The sequence below is a fragment of the Atractosteus spatula genome, chromosome 4 (assembly GCF_055471065.1).
Source record: "Atractosteus spatula isolate fAtrSpa1 chromosome 4, fAtrSpa1.hap1, whole genome shotgun sequence".
Taxonomy (NCBI): domain Eukaryota; kingdom Metazoa; phylum Chordata; class Actinopteri; order Semionotiformes; family Lepisosteidae; genus Atractosteus; species Atractosteus spatula.
In genome coordinates, this window is record NC_142709.1 from 33,976,549 (window position 1) to 33,997,137 (window position 20,589).

General features: G+C 47.9%; 13 non-coding genes across 13 annotated transcripts; 7 read left to right on the forward strand and 6 right to left on the reverse strand.

Moving 5' to 3' along the window:
• Positions 1-6,608: 6,608 nt before the first annotated feature.
• Positions 6,609-6,681, reverse strand: trnav-uac (transfer RNA valine (anticodon UAC)). The gene has a single exon. It is a non-coding gene; the product is annotated as a tRNA-Val (tRNA).
• Positions 6,682-6,898: 217 nt separating this feature from the next.
• trnar-ucu (transfer RNA arginine (anticodon UCU)) lies at positions 6,899-6,991 on the forward strand. The gene is made up of 2 exons: positions 6,899-6,935; positions 6,956-6,991. It is a non-coding gene; the product is annotated as a tRNA-Arg (tRNA).
• Positions 6,992-8,298: 1,307 nt separating this feature from the next.
• On the reverse strand, positions 8,299-8,371 carry trnav-uac (transfer RNA valine (anticodon UAC)). The gene has a single exon. It is a non-coding gene; the product is annotated as a tRNA-Val (tRNA).
• A 1,908-nt stretch (positions 8,372-10,279) lies between these two features.
• Positions 10,280-10,372, forward strand: trnar-ucu (transfer RNA arginine (anticodon UCU)). The gene is made up of 2 exons: positions 10,280-10,316; positions 10,337-10,372. It is a non-coding gene; the product is annotated as a tRNA-Arg (tRNA).
• A 1,606-nt stretch (positions 10,373-11,978) lies between these two features.
• Positions 11,979-12,071, forward strand: trnar-ucu (transfer RNA arginine (anticodon UCU)). The gene is made up of 2 exons: positions 11,979-12,015; positions 12,036-12,071. It is a non-coding gene; the product is annotated as a tRNA-Arg (tRNA).
• A 1,307-nt stretch (positions 12,072-13,378) lies between these two features.
• Positions 13,379-13,451, reverse strand: trnav-uac (transfer RNA valine (anticodon UAC)). The gene has a single exon. It is a non-coding gene; the product is annotated as a tRNA-Val (tRNA).
• A 226-nt stretch (positions 13,452-13,677) lies between these two features.
• On the forward strand, positions 13,678-13,770 carry trnar-ucu (transfer RNA arginine (anticodon UCU)). The gene is made up of 2 exons: positions 13,678-13,714; positions 13,735-13,770. It is a non-coding gene; the product is annotated as a tRNA-Arg (tRNA).
• Positions 13,771-15,376: 1,606 nt separating this feature from the next.
• On the forward strand, positions 15,377-15,469 carry trnar-ucu (transfer RNA arginine (anticodon UCU)). The gene is made up of 2 exons: positions 15,377-15,413; positions 15,434-15,469. It is a non-coding gene; the product is annotated as a tRNA-Arg (tRNA).
• A 1,307-nt stretch (positions 15,470-16,776) lies between these two features.
• On the reverse strand, positions 16,777-16,849 carry trnav-uac (transfer RNA valine (anticodon UAC)). The gene has a single exon. It is a non-coding gene; the product is annotated as a tRNA-Val (tRNA).
• A 226-nt stretch (positions 16,850-17,075) lies between these two features.
• Positions 17,076-17,168, forward strand: trnar-ucu (transfer RNA arginine (anticodon UCU)). The gene is made up of 2 exons: positions 17,076-17,112; positions 17,133-17,168. It is a non-coding gene; the product is annotated as a tRNA-Arg (tRNA).
• A 1,307-nt stretch (positions 17,169-18,475) lies between these two features.
• Positions 18,476-18,548, reverse strand: trnav-uac (transfer RNA valine (anticodon UAC)). The gene has a single exon. It is a non-coding gene; the product is annotated as a tRNA-Val (tRNA).
• A 1,609-nt stretch (positions 18,549-20,157) lies between these two features.
• Positions 20,158-20,230, reverse strand: trnav-uac (transfer RNA valine (anticodon UAC)). Its single transcript has one exon. It is a non-coding gene; the product is annotated as a tRNA-Val (tRNA).
• Positions 20,231-20,447: 217 nt separating this feature from the next.
• trnar-ucu (transfer RNA arginine (anticodon UCU)) lies at positions 20,448-20,540 on the forward strand. The gene is made up of 2 exons: positions 20,448-20,484; positions 20,505-20,540. It is a non-coding gene; the product is annotated as a tRNA-Arg (tRNA).
• The last annotated feature ends 49 nt before the right edge of the window (positions 20,541-20,589 follow it).

The window sequence follows — 20,589 nt, forward strand, 5'->3', positions numbered from 1 at the left end:
TTCGCTTTGTGTGTGTGTGTTTTCGTACAGCTTCGGCTTTGTTGTTTTATATTTGTCTCCTTGTACGTTTGTTTGTTTGTATTTTCCTTTATTTCGCCATTACCTTGCCCAAACGTGTTATATCAACCTCTGTGCTCCTTTGTATCCTATTCCTTGTGTCTTCTTTTGTTTTCACTTATTTGTATTCATAGTCACTTGTGTATTTGTGTGAACTTTTGTGTTAAGGGTTAGTTTAGGTTGTTGGGTACATTGTACACACGTAGTTGATCTTTGTATTAGTAACACTAGTTTAGGGCGGGTGAGTGCCTTTTGTCTTGTATGGTTTTGAGTAGTTACTGAAGGTTTAGCTAGGGTGTTAGAAGACACAGAAGACCGAATGCTTCGGGTTTTGTTTTGTAGTTAGATCAGCTTCCCCTCATTTTATTAGCCAGCTCCATTTTGTTTGTTATTTTCTTCTCTTTGCACCACTCTAGTTCCCTTTCCCTGTGTGTTATTGTGTCCTATTACGTACCACTCACGTATTCACTTTAAAATAAATCCTTTTTGCACCAAACTTGTTGTCACGCTTGCTAAGTCCTCACCAGAAATCCACCTGCATCCAAATCCATCCTAAATGTTACACCCCTTTACCCCTAGAAACTTGGGGTCTCAACAGTCTTGCTTTCTGTTTTTTTGTTTCTATGATGCCTCATTTAATATAAGCATTTGTAAGATTTTAGGATTTACTGTATTGTCTTTTGGTTCATAGTAACCAAATAAATTACTCTATAGCAGATTGGATTTTCTCATAGGAAAAATAAGTTTATACTCTTATAAAGTAAAGTACTCTACTCTCTCTTCTACTGTGTGTACCTGATTCTGTAAAGAACAATATATGAATGGAATTAAATTATTCCCAAAAGTTTAGTCATAGTTAAATACATCGACTGAGGCTTTCCTCCAATGACACACAAAAAATTTACTGAAATGGAAACCAGGAGATGTAGATAAAGGAAAAAGATAAATGAAGAATGCTCAAATTGGGGTGAGGGATATGTACCACAGGGATATGTACTAAGACCTCTGCTAATTCCTAATGTATGCCAAAGATATGGATTTTGATATGGATATGGATAGTTATTAAACTAGTCAACTTTTCAGATGACACCTGATTAAGAGGATTTGCATATACCATAGAAGCAGCAAATGAAAATATTTTTTTTAGATAAAATTCAAGACTGGTCTAACACCTGACAGATTATTATTAGTATAGACAAATGCACTTAGTTCTGTAGGTAGTGTAATGGAAAGTTACTGAGAAAAGGTGTTTTATCCTAAAAATGTTGTTTACGGACAGAGCTGTGCTGCAGAAGCAGCTGGATACTTAGAACAAAGTGTGATAGCACCCAACTCGTCAAGGGCACGGGATGTTTTAATAATGTTTATCTCTGCTGCTTGAAGAAGGGAGTATGAGAAACTATTTGAATAACTGCTCTTCTTTGCTTAAAGCAGAAACCTATAAGGAATGGAAAATTACTGCTTTGCCTGTCCTTGAAGTGTTGCATTAGCTTAAAAAAGATATAAAACAAGGGCTCTCCCTGCTTGCTTTTGAATCAGCTTTCACTTCTCTGCACAGACGGGCGATGGCTTTTTCCCATATTGCAATATGAATAAATACCTTACTGAGTGAATGAGAATACCTCTCCTGGCTCTTCTTCGATAAAATTCCACAACAGTAGAAAGCACAAACTTTAAAAACAAATGGGGAAGCTTAGAGCGAGAAGAGGATCTAAGTGTGTGTTTGAGTGTTTATGTTGACACATCATTTAGATCTCTCAGACAACGTGGGGAAGCTTACCACAAATCACCAGGTTCAAAGTTGCAGAGAAGCATAAAACCTTAAAACACCAGTTCTCTGTCATGTCTTTGAATGTCCTGAGACTTCCAGTGCTTAATAAACTGTTACAACAATCCTTAACAACAACTATAGCTATACAACTATACTTAATAAACTGTTACAACTATCAAGGCTCTTCAGCTCTCCTACATTTGGACAAACCTCTTCAGATCCAGAAGAGCATTGTCTGTTCTCAGATACTGAGAAACTGGTTTGACACATTCACTTCCTGCTGCCTGGGCTACTGTCACCACATGGTGTGATTATCAGAGTGAACTGACTTTACTGAACTTCTCATGCCTACTTCCATAGACTGGGGTAAACACTTTTTCCACAGGCCACTTTTCATCCAAGCTCAGCGGTTGCCTTTGTTGTCACTTATGATTTCAACCAATATTACAGTGCATTGCTATACTACTGTCAATATTTGCAATCAGATAATTCATTGTTAGGTATTTGCAATTTGTACATATTGCCCTGCACATTACAATGCACTAACGTAGTGAGGCACCGTACAGTGTGATCAGTATTTCATTGACACCTCCTTCCAGGCATCCTACCTGATTATCCTGGAGAAGCTGGGACAGTGCTCTGTGCCTCCTGATCATTAACAGTTATTTGGTTTGAAAGATGCCTGTCTCCCCTTTACTCCTTCCCTGTTGTGATCACCTTGAGACCCTGGCCCCTTATTCAAACCCTAGAGTTCTGGTCTGAGAGGGGATATATAAGCTTTGGCCACTGAAGAGTAGATTTCAGAGGCTGGAGCAAGGAGACATGGGGGCTCTTTTCTTTTTCTATCCTGTATTTTTGTAGAGCTTATCCAGGGAGTACAAAAGAACAAGTTGTGTAGGACTCTGGAGACTGAAAAGGATGTTACAGACAACCGAAGAACTGTGCTGTCTTTCTTCCTCAGGGAGACAGAAGGAAGCATACCTAGATAACAAGACTGAACAGATTTGGAAATGGTGAAACACGTTGGATTTTCTTTTATAGGACATGATATAGAACAGAACAGATAGGACTATGTAGCATATAAGAATTTCTCCTTGAAACTTTTTTGTTAAACTCAGGTCAAAGACCAAGAGATGTGGGTATCTACCACAAAAGGTGAAGACTTTGCTGAGCCAAGGCTCAGAAGTCTTTGTAAAATGTGTGCTGTACACTGCCCATAGAGATAGGTGTCTGCTATGGTTCAGGAGATACCAGAAGGTACCAGAGTCCTAGCCTGTGGCTGCTATGGCAGTGAGGACACTACAGAACCTAGACACTGACAGAGGTTGGTGTGCATCTGTCACACCAACACAGATATTGTAAAACTGACACAAAATTGAAGGGTATCCTGGCACTGATACTACCCATAAGGGACTTAGTAGCAGTAGAACTCCTATTCCCATAAGGCATCTGTCCATACCATGATGACCTAAGTCCATGTGACAGGCCAGGGCTGAGACAGTGACAAAACAGTGAGTGGAGCTGGTACAGGGGACTGGTCAAGGGTGGTGTAGCTTGGGCGGACTGGTCTCTGGGCTTTGGGAACTGCAAATAATATGGGTCAGAGACCCTCAGTCGAGCTATTATTTAGATGGAATGTGTCAAAAACAATAACAAGGCAGGTAAAAAGTCCAAAAGGCTCTCATTTAGTGTATTACTATGGAAGAGAGGCCCGGAGGGGGGCCATATACAGCACTACTCTCAGAGGAGAGTACATGAAAAGGGGAATTAGCTCCAATGGTAGAGCAGAAAATTTGCCCAGTGGTCTGAAAGGGGTGTGGTGACATTGGGGATCCACTTGCAGCAAAGACCCTTAAGTGTGTGCTGCCCAACTTGGACTCACAATAAATACACGTCCCTTGTGTTTCTTGTGTTTTTTTGTTGTTGTCTGTAGAGAGCGATAATCTCTCTTAAACTTTTGTCATAGGAAATTGGAAAATCTGGAACTTGTTAGGAGCAAATACAACCTTCCAATACTAACTGTATTTGAAAGCATCATTTCTGGTGATGAGAAAATGTGTTCAAGATGTTTTAAAAGCCTTTAAGAGTTATATAGAGTACTGTAAACGCCAGAAGCCATATCACCCTGCATCTCAAAAATGGCAACCCCCTAAAGCTAAGCAGTTGTGAGCCTAGTCAGTAATTGAATGGGGGACTTCCTGGAAAAAGCTAGTTGCTGCTGGAAGAGGTGTTAGTGTGGCTAGCAGGGGGTGCTCACCCTGCTGTCTGTGTGGGTCCTAATGGCCCAGTATAGTGAGCGGGATACTATACTGTAAAATGGTGCTGTTCTTTAGATGAGTTGTAAAGTCAAGGTCCTGCCTCTCAGTGGTCATTAAAAATCCTGGGGCTTTTCTTGAAAAGAATAGGGGTGGAACTCCAGCGTCCCATTGGCCTTTACCAATCATGGCCCCCTAAGAATCCCCATCTATGAATTGGCTTCATCACTCTGTTCTCTTCCCCACTGATAGCTGATGTGTGGGGAGCATTCTGGTGCACTATGGCTGCCGTCACATCATCCAGGTGGATGCTGTGCATTGGTGGAGGGGCATCCCCAATACCTGTAAAGCACTTTGAGTGGAGTGTCCAGAAAAGGGCTATATACGTGTAAGAAATTATTATTATTATTATTATTACATGTGTAATCTAACAAATGCAAAATTTGCATGCTTTCACGAGTGTAAAAGATTTCTTTCTTTCAGGCTTTTTTCTGTTTTCATTCGTTTTTCTGCACAGTATCATTAAAATGCTTCTTTGCATTGCAATGTGCTTTGGCAGTGGTTGGATTCCAACCCATTAACTTGAAGGAACTAAAGTTAAAAAACTAGCAAACGTGACCACTGGGCCACACTAAGCCTGAGGTACACTCATGAAAGTGCCTTCTTATCTTTTTCTTCAAGAACTAATCAGCATCTGATTGTGATGTAATGTGATTGGACAGTGGAGATTAAAATGGAATTAAAATGTTATGACGAGCAACAAACATGCTCACACCAGGGATTGAACAGGCTCTTCTGCGTCAAAAGTAGACATTAAAACTGCTTACAGAATTCTAAAGTAACTGGTGAGGTCACAGAATGGTAAGTTTAAAAGGTCAGGTGAAAAACCAGGAAAGGCATTGCTCTGTGGGGCAATGAATAGCTCATTAGATTTCTGAACATTGATGTTAAAAAAGGCATCTAAAGGGTGTGGGTTCAAATACCCCCAGAGTTACCTTCTGCACTAACTTGCAGTGTCTTTGCTCTTCTTAAAGAGCTTGTATTTCAAGTAGAAGTGTCACCGTTTGCTGTTACTTGCCTTTCTCCTTATGGTGCGTACTTGATGCATCTGAGAGTCTTCTAAGGTGCTCAACAAATGGATTTGGTCGACGCATTCAGTCCTTCAGGAGCAAGTGGGTTGTTTCGCTATCTAATTTTAAGCATTTGCTTCTTAGTCTTACAGTAGCAGGAGTTGTTTGGTGTATCTGAATTGAATACATGTCTGATTAAGTCAAGTTGGTGTCTTGCCTGTGAATTAGTATGGGTCAGCGGAGTAAAAGAACCTGAGCATTATAAGAAAAAGTTCCCTCACCTGTATTGAGGGTGGTGTAGTCAGACTGCATTTATTTTATTTAAAGACATAATAGAGAAAGGTCGGGAGGCAAACTGAAATCAAATAAAAACTATTTTACTGACTGCTTAGTCTTGTGGAGTGTTCTTTTTTTCTTCTCTGCCCCGTCACCTACTACCATGCACTACTTTGGCGTTTGAATGGATCATTCCTGGTGACTAGATAGCTTGATCGCGTCATCTAACCAGCAGTTTAAAAAATGCCCCGAAGACTCTGAAAGACCAAAGAAACGCAAAGCCTCCCTGGTGTAGAAGCCCTCCTTTTAGAAAGATTCTACATGGCTCTCTTGTTTCTGATATTTTTCTGTGAAGTTGCTTTAAAACACATCCCGTGCGATGCAATGCGCTCTGACACCGGTGGAATTCGAGCCCACCCCCCTGAAACCTAAAAATCAGCACCTTATGCCACTTGGCTGCGCAAACCCAAGACCCCAGCCCTAAAAGTGCCTTCTTCTCTATTTTTCCGCGATCACTAACGAGCGCCTAAGTGAAATGTAAGGGCATTAGGCAGTGGGCCTTAAAATACACTTTCCCGTCAATACAGTTTACATCAAACCTCATACCGCACTGAGTAAAGGTTTAGACAGCTCTGTGGCTTGAATTTGAGATTGTCACAGAATGCAAACTGTAGAAGGAGGAACAGGCTGTGATTAATTAAGTTGCGTTAGTAGCCAGGATTGTGAAATGTATGCCTCCACCCCAAGATTTTACACTTCAAGTTTTCTGAGGCAGACAACAAACAACAGCAGGGCACAATTAGAAACAGGATAAGAACACACTGACCATCCTGACAGGAGGCAATTAACACACCTTAGGTACTGAGGCACAGAGGTGTGAGTGGCTGTTGAGCCAGTTTGAACCACACCTTGGGCAGAGGTGGAGGTGGCAGGAAACAAAGAATTGATAGGGGTCCTCTATGTGTAGCTGCTCTTCTTTGTAGCGTCAAAGACTTTCTAACACTAGGAAGAGCAGTCGCACACGAGGCAGGAGTAAACCACGTCCGAGCGATCACCTTGCTCTGACACCATTAACGCTGCAAGTATTTCACGGTAGAGACATCTTTACTATTTTACTCATCACGTTAAAGGAAGGATGCGATGGCTTTCGGGGGACGGGGTTAGGAGGAACAACGATCTTGGTTCCACTGGGGATCGAACCCAGGCCCTACTGCGTGTAAAGCAGACGTGATAACCACTACACTATGGAACCTCAGGACAGAGTCTGCCTCCAGAAGGAATAGGATCCGCACGGGAACCCCTCTTGTGACAGTGTACAATACGATCTGTATTGCGTCTGATTTTCCTGCTTCAGATCTGGGACACTGTCCTCCGTGCTGTGGACACAGGAATGTGTAGAATTCTAAAGTAACTGGTGATGTCACAGAACGGTAGGGTTAAAGGTTCGGGTGAAAGGTGAGGTGAGCAGTGGCTCTGTGGCGCAATGGATAGCGCATTGGACTTCTAGACGGTGAGTGTGTGAAGACATTCAAAGGTTGTGGGTTCGAGTCCCACCAGAGTCGACTTTTGCACTAATTCGCAGTGTGCTCGTTCTTTCTGAAAGAGCTCGCATTTCAAGTAGAAGTGTCATCCCTCTGCTGTGGAACGTGTTTCTCCTTATGGTGTGTACTGGATGCGCCTGAGAGTGTTCTAAGGTGCTCAGAAGATGGCTTTGGTCGAAGCACAACCGCCAAGCCCTAAAAGCGCCCCCTTCTCTTTTGTTCCGCGAGCACTGACGATCGCCTCATGCAGATGACGAACAGGTCACAATTAGCAGCAGGTTAAGAAGACACTGGCCATCCTGACAGGAAGCAATTAACACACCTTAGGTACTGAGGCACAGAGGTGTGAGTGGCTGCTGAGCCAGTTTGAACCACACCTTGGGCAGAGGGGGAGGGGGCAGGAAACAAAGAAGTGATAGGGCCCATAACACCTAAGGTCTGCATACTCCCAGTTCTCAAACGACCCAGGCCTCCTCCTGATAAGCAGTGGAAAACCCCCTGGGTGGGGGGGGGGGAGTGGCTAACGGAAGGGCTAAGAAGATGGGAGCCTGAATAGAGGGGCACTCTCTCTTTCCGCAAAGCCCTCGACCCAGGACAGGCAGCGCAAGGGAAACCGCAGGCTGCGAGACCACACAGGAGAGGAACCATGGGTCCAGGAACTGCAGATCACGCGAGCCATTGGCAGTGGAATGGAGGTACTGTGCAGAGACTTTGATTAGCTCTAGGCAAGGACCATAGAAACTGGCCTGGTGAACCGCTATTGAAATGAGGGGAATGCATGGTGCAGCCTGCAGGAGGACTCCCCACATAGCCCAAAGAGAGATTTGGGAAATTGGATGTGTGGCATCCCTCTTCTATGTGCAGCTGCTCTTCTTTGTAGCGTCATAGACTTTCTAACGCCCTCTCTTTGTTACCTTAAAGGACTGCTGACCCGTGGGAATCCATTGTGGCCCTTGGAAGTATCTTTTGGGGCTGCAGATGCTGGTTTTCTGTGTCTTGGGGTAATAGTGAATGTTGATGTACTTAGAACATAAAAGGGGAACTCGTGTGATATTCATGTCTTTTTCTAGTCAGTGTGTGCATTGGTGATTCTGGGAGATGAACAGGAACTGTGGAAAACTTGAGGGAGACCAGCAGCCCCTTTGTGTTTGCTAGGAAGCGCAGTCGCACACGAGGCAGGAGTAGACCACGTCCGAGCGATCACCTTGCTCTGACACCATTAACGCTGCAAGTATTTCACGGTAGAGACATCTTTACTATTTTACTCATCACGTTAAAGGAAGGATGCGATGGCTTTCGGGGGACGGGGTTAGGAGGAACAACGATCTTGGTTCCACTGGGGATCAAACCCAGGCCCTAATGCGTGTAAAGCAGACGTGATAACCACTACACTATGGAACCTCAGGACAGAGTCTGCCTCCAGAAGGAATAGGATCCGCACGGGAACCCCTCTTGTGACAGTGTACAATACGATCTGTATTGCGTCTGATTTTCCTGCTTCAGATCTGGGACACTGTCCTCCGTGCTGTGGACACAGGAATGTGTAGAATTCTAAAGTAACTGGTGATGTCACAGAACGGTAGGGTTAAAGGTTCGGGTGAAAGGTCAGGTGAGCAGTGGCGCAATGGATAGCGCATTGGACTTCTAGACGGTGAGTGTGTGAAGGCATTCAAAGGTTGTGGGTTCGAGTCCCACCAGAGTCGACCTTTGCACTAATTCGCAGTGTGCTCGTTCTTTCTGAAAGAGCTCGCATTTCAAGTAGAAGTGTCATCCCTCTGCTGTGGAACGTGTTTCTCCTTATGGTGTGTACTGGATGCGCCTGAGAGTGTTCTAAGGTGCTCAGAAGATGGCTTTGGTCGAAGCACAACCGCCAAGCCCTAAAAGCGCCCCCTTCTCTTTTGTTCCGCGAGCACTGACGATCGCCTCATGCAGATGACGAACAGGTCACAATTAGCAGCAGGTTAAGAAGACACTGGCCATCCTGACAGGAAGCAATTAACACACCTTAGGTACTGAGGCACAGAGGTGTGAGTGGCTGCTGAGCCAGTTTGAACCACACCTTGGGCAGAGGGGGAGGGGGCAGGAAACAAAGAAGTGATAGGGCCCATAACACCTAAGGTCTGCATACTCCCAGTTCTCAAACGACCCAGGCCTCCTCCTGATAAGCAGTGGAAAACCCCCTGGGTGGGGGGGGGGGAGTGGCTAACGGAAGGGCTAAGAAGATGGGAGCCTGAATAGAGGGGCACTCTCTCTTTCCGCAAAGCCCTCGACCCAGGACAGGCAGCGCAAGGGAAACCGCAGGCTGCGAGACCACACAGGAGAGGAACCATGGGTCCAGGAACTGCAGATCACGCGAGCCATTGGCAGTGGAATGGAGGTACTGTGCAGAGACTTTGATTAGCTCTAGGCAAGGACCATAGAAACTGGCCTGGTGAACCGCTATTGAAATGAGGGGATTGCATGGTGCAGCCTGCAGGAGGACTCCCCACATAGCCCAAAGAGAGATTTGGGAAATTGGATGTGTGGCATCCCTCTTCTATGTGCAGCTGCTCTTCTTTGTAGCGTCATAGACTTTCTAACGCCCTCTCTTTGTTACCTAAAAGGACTGCTGACCCGTGGGAATCCATTGTGGCCCTTGGAAGTATCTTTTGGGGCTGCAGATGCTGGTTTTCTGTGTCTTGGGGTAATAGTGAATGTTGATGTACTTAGAACATAAAAGGGGAACTCGTGTGATATTCATGTCTTTTTCTAGTCAGTGTGTGCATTGGTGATTCTGGGAGTTGAACAGGAACTTTGGAAAACTTGAGGGAGACCAGCAGCCACTTTGTGTTTGCTAGGAAGCGCAGTCGCACACGAGGCAGGAGTAGACCACGTCCGAGCGATCACCTTGCTCTGACACCATTAACGCTGCAAGTATTTCACGGTAGAGACATCTTTACTATTTTACTCATCACGTTAAAGGAAGGATGCGATGGCTTTCGGGGGACGGGGTTAGGAGGAACAACGATCTTGGTTCCACTGGGGATCAAACCCAGGCCCTACTGCGTGTAAAGCAGACGTGATAAACACTAAACTATGGAACCTCAGGACCAAGTCTGCCTCCAGAAGGAATAGGATCCGCACGGGAACCCCTCTTGTGACAGTGTACAATACGATCTGTATTCCAGCTGTTGCGTCTGATTTTCCTGCTTCAGATCTGGGACACTGTCCTCCGTGCTGTGGACACAGGAATGTGTAGAATTCTAAAGTAACTGGTGATGTCACAGAACGGTAGGGTTAAAGGTTCGGGTGAAAGGTGAGGTGAGCAGTGGCTCTGTGGCGCAATGGATAGCGCATTGGACTTCTAGACGGTGAGTGTGTAAAAACATTCAAAGGTTGTGGGTTCGAGTCCCACCAGAGTCAACTTTTGCACTAATTCGCAGTGTGCTCGTTCTTTCTGAAAGAGCTCGCATTTCAAGTAGAAGTGTCATCCCTCTGCTGTGGAACGTGTTTCTCCTTATGGTGTGTACTGGATGCGCCTGAGAGTGTTCTAAGGTGCTCAGAAGATGGCTTTGGTCGAAGCACAACCGCCAAGCCCTAAAAGCGCCCCCTTCTCTTTTGTTCCGCGAGCACTGACGATCGCCTCATGCAGATGACGAACAGGTCACAATTAGCAACAGGTTAAGAAGACACTGGCCATCCTGACAGGAAGCAATTAACACACCTAAGGTACTGAGGCACAGAGGTGTGAGTGGCTGCTGAGCCAGTTTGAACCACACCTTGGGCAGAGGGGGAGGGGGCAGGAAACAAAGAAGTGATAGGGCCCATAACACCTAAGGTCTGCATACTCCCAGTTCTCAAACGACCCAGGCCTCCTCCTGATAAGCAGTGGAAAACCCCCTGGGTGGGGGGGGGGGAGTGGCTAACGGAAGGGCTAAGAAGATGGGAGCCTGAATAGAGGGGCACTCTCTCTTTCCGCAAAGCCCTCGACCCAGGACAGGCAGCGCAAGGGAAACCGCAGGCTGCGAGACCACACAGGAGAGGAACCATGGGTCCAGGAACTGCAGATCACGAGAGCCATTGGCAGTGGAATGGAGGTACTGTGCAGAGACTTTGATTAGCTCTAGGCAAGGACCATAGAAACTGGCCTGGTGAACCGCTATTGAAATGAGGGGAATGCATGGTGCAGCCTGCAGGAGGACTCCCCACATAGCCCAAAGAGAGATTTGGGAAATTGGATGTGTGGCATCCCTCTTCTATGTGCAGCTGCTCTTCTTTGTAGCGTCATAGACTTTCTAACGCCCTCTCTTTGTTACCTAAAAGGACTGCTGACCCGTGGGAATCCATTGTGGCCCTTGGAAGTATCTTTTGGGGCTGCAGATGCTGGTTTTCTGTGTCTTGGGGTAATAGTGAATGTTGATGTACTTAGAACATAAAAGGGGAACTCGTGTGATATTCATGTCTTTTTCTAGTCAGTGTGTGCATTGGTGATTCTGGGAGATGAACAGGAACTGTGGAAAACTTGAGGGAGACCAGCAGCCACTTTGTGTTTGCTAGGAAGCGCAGTCGCACACGAGGCAGGAGTAGACCACGTCCGAGCGATCACCTTGCTCTGACACCATTAACGCTGCAAGTATTTCACGGTAGAGACATCTTTACTATTTTACTCATCACGTTAAAGGAAGGATGCGATGGCTTTCGGGGGACGGGGTTAGGAGGAACAACGATCTTGGTTCCACTGGGGATCAAACCCAGGCCCTACTGCGTGTAAAGCAGACGTGATAAACACTAAACTATGGAACCTCAGGACCAAGTCTGCCTCCAGAAGGAATAGGATCCGCACGGGAACCCCTCTTGTGACAGTGTACAATACGATCTGTATTCCAGCTGTTGCGTCTGATTTTCCTGCTTCAGATCTGGGACACTGTCCTCCGTGCTGTGGACACAGGAATGTGTAGAATTCTAAAGTAACTGGTGATGTCACAGAACGGTAGGGTTAAAGGTTCGGGTGAAAGGTGAGGTGAGCAGTGGCTCTGTGGCGCAATGGATAGCGCATTGGACTTCTAGACGGTGAGTGTGTGAAAACATTCAAAGGTTGTGGGTTCGAGTCCCACCAGAGTTGACTTTTGCACTAATTCGCAGTGTGCTCGTTCTTTCTGAAAGAGCTCGCATTTCAAGTAGAAGTGTCATCCCTCTGCTGTGGAACGTGTTTCTCCTTATGGTGTGTACTGGATGCGCCTGAGAGTGTTCTAAGGTGCTCAGAAGATGGCTTTGGTCGAAGCACAACCGCCAAGCCCTAAAAGCGCCCCCTTCTCTTTTGTTCCGCGAGCACTGACGATCGCCTCATGCAGATGACGAACAGGTCACAATTAGCAACAGGTTAAGAAGACACTGGCCATCCTGACAGGAAGCAATTAACACACCTTAGGTACTGAGGCACAGAGGTGTGAGTGGCTGCTGAGCCAGTTTGAACCACACCTTGGGCAGAGGGGGAGGGGGCAGGAAACAAAGAAGTGATAGGGCCCATAACACCTAAGGTCTGCATACTCCCAGTTCTCAAACGACCCAGGCCTCCTCCTGATAAGCAGTGGAAAACCCCCTGGGTGGGGGGGGGGGAGTGGCTAACGGAAGGGCTAAGAAGATGGGAGCCTGAATAGAGGGGCACTCTCTCTTTCCGCAAAGCCCTCGACCCAGGACAGGCAGCGCAAGGGAAACCGCAGGCTGCGAGACCACACAGGAGAGGAACCATGGGTCCAGGAACTGCAGATCACGAGAGCCATTGGCAGTGGAATGGAGGTACTGTGCAGAGACTTTGATTAGCTCTAGGCAAGGACCATAGAAACTGGCCTGGTGAACCGCTATTGAAATGAGGGGAATGCATGGTGCAGCCTGCAGGAGGACTCCCCACATAGCCCAAAGAGAGATTTGGGAAATTGGATGTGTGGCATCCCTCTTCTATGTGCAGCTGCTCTTCTTTGTAGCGTCATAGACTTTCTAACGCCCTCTCTTTGTTACCTAAAAGGACTGCTGACCCGTGGGAATCCATTGTGGCCCTTGGAAGTATCTTTTGGGGCTGCAGATGCTGGTTTTCTGTGTCTTGGGGTAATAGTGAATGTTGATGTACTTAGAACATAAAAGGGGAACTTGTGTGATATTCATGTCTTTTTCTAGTCAGTGTGTGCATTGGTGATTCTGGGAGATGAACAGGAACTGTGGAAAACTTGAGAGAGACCAGCAGCCCCTTTGTGTTTGCTAGGAAGCGCAGTCGCACACGAGGCAGGAGTAGACCACGTCAGAGCGATCACCTTGCTCTGACACCATTAACGCTGCAAGTATTTCACGGTAGAGACATCTTTACTATTTTACTCATCACGTTAAAGGAAGGATGCGATGGCTTTCGGGGGACGGGGTTAGGAGGAACAACGATCTTGGTTCCACTGGGGATCGAACCCAGGCCCTACTGCGTGTAAAGCAGACGTGATAACCACTACACTATGGAACCTCAGGACAGAGTCTGCCTCCAGAAGGAATAGGATCCGCACGGGAACCCCTCTTGTGACAGTGTACAATACGATCTGTATTCCAGCTGTTGCGTCTGATTTTCCTGCTTCAGATCTGGGACACTGTCCTCCGTGCTGTGGACACAGGAATGTGTAGAATTCTAAAGTAACTGGTGATGTCACAGAACGGTAGGGTTAAAGGTTCGGGTGAAAGGTGAGGTGAGCAGTGGCTCTGTGGCGCAATGGATAGCGCATTGGACTTCTAGACGATGAGTGTGTGAAGATGTTCAAAGGTTGTGGGTTCGAGTCCCACCAGAGTCGACTTTTGCACTAATTCGCAGTGTGCTCGTTCTTTCTGAAAGAGCTCGCATTTCAAGTAGAAGTGTCATCCCTCTGCTGTGGAACGTGTTTCTCCTTATGGTGTGTACTGGATGCGCCTGAGAGTGTTCTAAGGTGCTCAGAAGATGGCTTTGGTCGAAGCACAACCGCCAAGCCCTAAAAGCGCCCCCTTCTCTTTTGTTCCGCGAGCACTGACGATCGCCTCATGCAGATGACGAACAGGTCACAATTAGCAACAGGTTAAGAAGACACTGGCCATCCTGACAGGAAGCAATTAACACACCTTAGGTACTGAGGCACAGAGGTGTGAGTGGCTGCTGAGCCAGTTTGAACCACACCTTGGGCAGAGGGGGAGGGGGCAGGAAACAAAGAAGTGATAGGGCCCATAACACCTAAGGTCTGCATACTCCCAGTTCTCAAACGACCCAGGCCTCCTCCTGATAAGCAGTGGAAAACCCCCTGGGTGGGGGGGGGGGAGTGGCTAACGGAAGGGCTAAGAAGATGGGAGCCTGAATAGAGGGGCACTCTCTCTTTCCGCAAAGCCCTCGACCCAGGACAGGCAGCGCAAGGGAAACCGCAGGCTGCGAGACCACACAGGAGAGGAACCATGGGTCCAGGAACTGCAGATCACGAGAGCCATTGGCAGTGGAATGGAGGTACTGTGCAGAGACTTTGATTAGCTCTAGGCAAGGACCATAGAAACTGGCCTGGTGAACCGCTATTGAAATGAGGGGAATGCATGGTGCAGCCTGCAGGAGGACTCCCCACATAGCCCAAAGAGAGATTTGGGAAATTGGATGTGTGGCATCCCTCTTCTATGTGCAGCTGCTCTTCTTTGTAGCGTCATAGACTTTCTAACGCCCTCTCTTTGTTACCTAAAAGGACTGCTGACCCGTGGGAATCCATTGTGGCCCTTGGAAGTATCTTTTGGGGCTGCAGATGCTGGTTTTCTGTGTCTTGGGGTAATAGTGAATGTTGATGTACTTAGAACATAAAAGGGGAACTCGTGTGATATTCATGTCTTTTTCTAGTCAGTGTGTGCATTGGTGATTCTGGGAGATGAACAGGAACTGTGGAAAACTTGAGGGAGACCAGCAGCCACTTTGTGTTTGCTAGGAAGCGCAGTCGCACACGAGGCAGGAGTAGACCACGTCCGAGCGATCACCTTGCTCTGACACCATTAACGCTGCAAGTATTTCACGGTAGAGACATCTTTACTATTTTACTCATCACGTTAAAGGAAGGATGCGATGGCTTTCGGGGGACGGGGTTAGGAGGAACAACGATCTTGGTTCCACTGGGGATCAAACCCAGGCCCTACTGCGTGTAAAGCAGACGTGATAAACACTAAACTATGGAACCTCAGGACCAAGTCTGCCTCCAGAAGGAATAGGATCCGCACGGGAACCCCTCTTGTGACAGTGTACAATACGATCTGTATTCCAGCTGTTGCGTCTGATTTTCCTGCTTCAGATCTGGGACACTGTCCTCCGTGCTGTGGACACAGGAATGTGTAGAATTCTAAAGTAACTGGTGATGTCACAGAACGGTAGGGTTAAAGGTTCGGGTGAAAGGTGAGGTGAGCAGTGGCTCTGTGGCGCAATGGATAGCGCATTGGACTTCTAGACGGTGAGTGTGTGAAAACATTCAAAGGTTGTGGGTTCGAGTCCCACCAGAGTTGACTTTTGCACTAATTCGCAGTGTGCTCGTTCTTTCTGAAAGAGCTCGCATTTCAAGTAGAAGTGTCATCCCTCTGCTGTGGAACGTGTTTCTCCTTATGGTGTGTACTGGATGCGCCTGAGAGTGTTCTAAGGTGCTCAGAAGATGGCTTTGGTCGAAGCACAACCGCCAAGCCCTAAAAGCGCCCCCTTCTCTTTTGTTCCGCGAGCACTGACGATCGCCTCATGCAGATGACGAACAGGTCACAATTAGCAACAGGTTAAGAAGACACTGGCCATCCTGACAGGAAGCAATTAACACACCTTAGGTACTGAGGCACAGAGGTGTGAGTGGCTGCTGAGCCAGTTTGAACCACACCTTGGGCAGAGGGGGAGGGGGCAGGAAACAAAGAAGTGATAGGGCCCATAACACCTAAGGTCTGCATACTCCCAGTTCTCAAACGACCCAGGCCTCCTCCTGATAAGCAGTGGAAAACCCCCTGGGTGGGGGGGGGGGAGTGGCTAACGGAAGGGCTAAGAAGATGGGAGCCTGAATAGAGGGGCACTCTCTCTTTCCGCAAAGCCCTCGACCCAGGACAGGCAGCGCAAGGGAAACCGCAGGCTGCGAGACCACACAGGAGAGGAACCATGGGTCCAGGAACTGCAGATCACGAGAGCCATTGGCAGTGGAATGGAGGTACTGTGCAGAGACTTTGATTAGCTCTAGGCAAGGACCATAGAAACTGGCCTGGTGAACCGCTATTGAAATGAGGGGAATGCATGGTGCAGCCTGCAGGAGGACTCCCCACATAGCCCAAAGAGAGATTTGGGAAATTGGATGTGTGGCATCCCTCTTCTATGTGCAGCTGCTCTTCTTTGTAGCGTCATAGACTTTCTAACGCCCTCTCTTTGTTACCTAAAAGGACTGCTGACCCGTGGGAATCCATTGTGGCCCTTGGAAGTATCTTTTGGGGCTGCAGATGCTGGTTTTCTGTGTCTTGGGGTAATAGTGAATGTTGATGTACTTAGAACATAAAAGGGGAACTTGTGTGATATTCATGTCTTTTTCTAGTCAGTGTGTGCATTGGTGATTCTGGGAGATGAACAGGAACTGTGGAAAACTTGAGAGAGACCAGCAGCCCCTTTGTGTTTGCTAGGAAGCGCAGTCGCACACGAGGCAGGAGTAGACCACGTCCGAGCGATCACCTTGCTCTGACACCATTAACGCTGCAAGTATTTCACGGTAGAGACATCTTTACTATTTTACTCATCACGTTAAAGGAAGGATGCGATGGCTTTCGGGGGACGGGGTTAGGAGGAACAACGATCTTGGTTCCACTGGGGATCGAACCCAGGCCCTACTGCGTGTAAAGCAGACGTGATAACCACTACACTATGGAACCTCAGGACAGAGTCTGCCTCCAGAAGGAATAGGATCCGCACGGGAACCCCTCTTGTGACAGTGTACAATACGATCTGTATTCCAGCTGTTGCGTCTGATTTTCCTGCTTCAGATCTGGGACACTGTCCTCCGTGCTGTGGACACAGGAATGTGTAGAATTCTAAAGTAACTGGTGATGTCACAGAACGGTAGGGTTAAAGGTTCGGGTGAAAGGTGAGGTGAGCAGTGGCTCTGTGGCGCAATGGATAGCGCATTGGACTTCTAGACGGTGAGTGTGTGAAGATGTTCAAAGGTTGTGGGTTCGAGTCCCACCAGAGTCGACTTTTGCACTAATTCGCAGTGTGCTCGTTCTTTCTGAAAGAGCTCGCATTTCAAGTAGAAGTGTCATCCCTCTGCTGTGGAACGTGTTTCTCCTTATGGTGTGTACTGGATGCGCCTGAGAGTGTTCTAAGGTGCTCAGAAGATGGCTTTGGTCGAAGCACAACCGCCAAGCCCTAAAAGCGCCCCCTTCTCTTTTGTTCCGCGAGCACTGACGATCGCCTCATGCAGATGACGAACAGGTCACAATTAGCAACAGGTTAAGAAGACACTGGCCATCCTGACAGGAAGCAATTAACACACCTTAGGTACTGAGGCACAGAGGTGTGAGTGGCTGCTGAGCCAGTTTGAACCACACCTTGGGCAGAGGGGGAGGGGGCAGGAAACAAAGAAGTGATAGGGCCCATAACACCTAAGGTCTGCATACTCCCAGTTCTCAAACGACCCAGGCCTCCTCCTGATAAGCAGTGGAAAACCCCCTGGGTGGGGGGGGGGGAGTGGCTAACGGAAGGGCTAAGAAGATGGGAGCCTGAATAGAGGGGCACTCTCTCTTTCCGCAAAGCCCTCGACCCAGGACAGGCAGCGCAAGGGAAACCGCAGGCTGCGAGACCACACAGGAGAGGAACCATGGGTCCAGGAACTGCAGATCACGAGAGCCATTGGCAGTGGAATGGAGGTACTGTGCAGAGACTTTGATTAGCTCTAGGCAAGGACCATAGAAACTGGCCTGGTGAACCGCTATTGAAATGAGGGGAATGCATGGTGCAGCCTGCAGGAGGACTCCCCACATAGCCCAAAGAGAGATTTGGGAAATTGGATGTGTGGCATCCCTCTTCTATGTGCAGCTGCTCTTCTTTGTAGCGTCATAGACTTTCTAACGCCCTCTCTTTGTTACCTAAAAGGACTGCTGACCCGTGGGAATCCATTGTGGCCCTTGGAAGTATCTTTTGGGGCTGCAGATGCTGGTTTTCTGTGTCTTGGGGTAATAGTGAATGTTGATGTACTTAGAACATAAAAGGGGAACTCGTGTGATATTCATGTCTTTTTCTAGTCAGTGTGTGCATTGGTGATTCTGGGAGATGAACAGGAACTGTGGAAAACTTGAGGGAGACCAGCAGCCCCTTTGTGTTTGCTAGGAAGCGCAGTCGCACACGAGGCAGGAGTAGACCACGTCCGAGCGATCACCTTGCTCTGACACCATTAACGCTGCAAGTATTTCACGGTAGAGACATCTTTACTATTTTACTCATCACGTTAAAGGAAGGATGCGATGGCTTTCGGGGGACGGGGTTAGGAGGAACAACGATCTTGGTTCCACTGGGGATCAAACCCAGGCCCTACTGCGTGTAAAGCAGACGTGATAACCACTACACTATGGAACCTCAGGACAGAGTCTGCCTCCAGAAGGAATAGGATCCGCACGGGAACCCCTCTTGTGACAGTGTACAATACGATCTGTATTGCGTCTGATTTTCCTGCTTCAGATCTGGGACACTGTCCTCCGTGCTGTGGACACAGGAATGTGTAGAATTCTAAAGTAACTGGTGATGTCACAGAACGGTAGGGTTAAAGGTTCGGGTGAAAGGTCAGGTGAGCTGTGGCGCAATGGATAGCGCATTGGACTTCTAGACGGTGAGTGTGTTAAGGCATTCAAAGGTTGTGGGTTCGAGTCCCACCAGAGTCGACTTTTGCACTAATTCGCAGTGTGCTCGTTCTTTCTGAAAGAGCTCGCATTTCAAGTAGAAGTGTCATCCCTCTGCTGTGGAACGTGTTTCTCCTAATGGTGTGTACTGGATGCGCCTGAGAGTGTTCTAAGGTGCTCAGAAGATGGCTTTGGTCGAAGCACAACCGCCAAGCCCTAAAAGCGCCCCCTTCTCTTTTGTTCCGCGAGCACTGACGATCGCCTCATGCAGATGACGAACAGGTCACAATTAGCAACAGGTTAAGAAGACACTGGCCATCCTGACAGGAAGCAATTAACACACCTTAGGTACTGAGGCACAGAGGTGTGAGTGGCTGCTGAGCCAGTTTGAACCACACCTTGGGCAGAGGGGGAGGGGGCAGGAAACAAAGAAGTGATAGGGCCCATAACACCTAAGGTCTGCATACTCCCAGTTCTCAAACGACCCAGGCCTCCTCCTGATAAGCAGTGGAAAACCCCCTGGGTGGGGGGGGGGGAGTGGCTAACGGAAGGGCTAAGAAGATGGGAGCCTGAATAGAGGGGCACTCTCTCTTTCCGCAAAGCCCTCGACCCAGGACAGGCAGCGCAAGGGAAACCGCAGGCTGCGAGACCACACAGGAGAGGAACCATGGGTCCAGGAACTGCAGATCACGAGAGCCATTGGCAGTGGAATGGAGGTACTGTGCAGAGACTTTGATTAGCTCTAGGCAAGGACCATAGAAACTGGCCTGGTGAACCGCTATTGAAATGAGGGGAATGCATGGTGCAGCCTGCAGGAGGACTCCCCACATAGCCCAAAGAGAGATTTGGGAAATTGGATGTGTGGCATCCCTCTTCTATGTGCAGCTGCTCTTCTTTGTAGCGTCATAGACTTTCTAACGCCCTCTCTTTGTTACCTAAAAGGACTGCTGACCCGTGGGAATCCATTGTGGCCCTTGGAAGTATCTTTTGGGGCTGCAGATGCTGGTTTTCTGTGTCTTGGGGTAATAGTGAATGTTGATGTACTTAGAACATAAAAGGGGAACTTGTGTGATATTCATGTCTTTTTCTAGTCAGTGTGTGCATTGGTGATTCTGGGAGATGAACAGGAACTGTGGAAAACTTGAGAGAGACCAGCAGCCCCTTTGTGTTTGCTAGGAAGCACAGTCGCACACGAGGCAGGAGTAGACCACGTCCGAGCGATCACCTTGCTCTGACACCATTAACGCTGCAAGTATTTCACGGTAGAGACATCTTTACTATTTTACTCATCACGTTAAAGGAAGGATGCGATGGCTTTCGGGGGACGGGGTTAGGAGGAACAACGATCTTGGTTCCACTGGGGATCGAACCCAGGCCCTACTGCGTGTAAAGCAGACGTGATAACCACTACACTATGGAACCTCAGGACAGAGTCTGCCTCCAGAAGGAATAGGATCCGCACGGGAACCCCTCTTGTGACAGTGTACAATACGATCTGTATTGCGTCTGATTTTCCTGCTTCAGATCTGGGACACTGTCCTCCGTGCTGTGGACACAGGAATGTGTAGAATTCTAAAGTAACTGGTGATGTCACAGAACGGTAGGGTTAAAGGTTCGGGTGAAAGGTGAGGTGAGCAGTGGCTCTGTGGCGCAATGGATAGCGCATTGGACTTCTAGACGGTGAGTGTGTGAAAACATTCAAAGGTTGTGGGTTCGAGTCCCACCAGAGTTGACTTTTGCACTAATTCGCAGTGTGCTCGTTCTTTCTGAAAGAGCTCGCA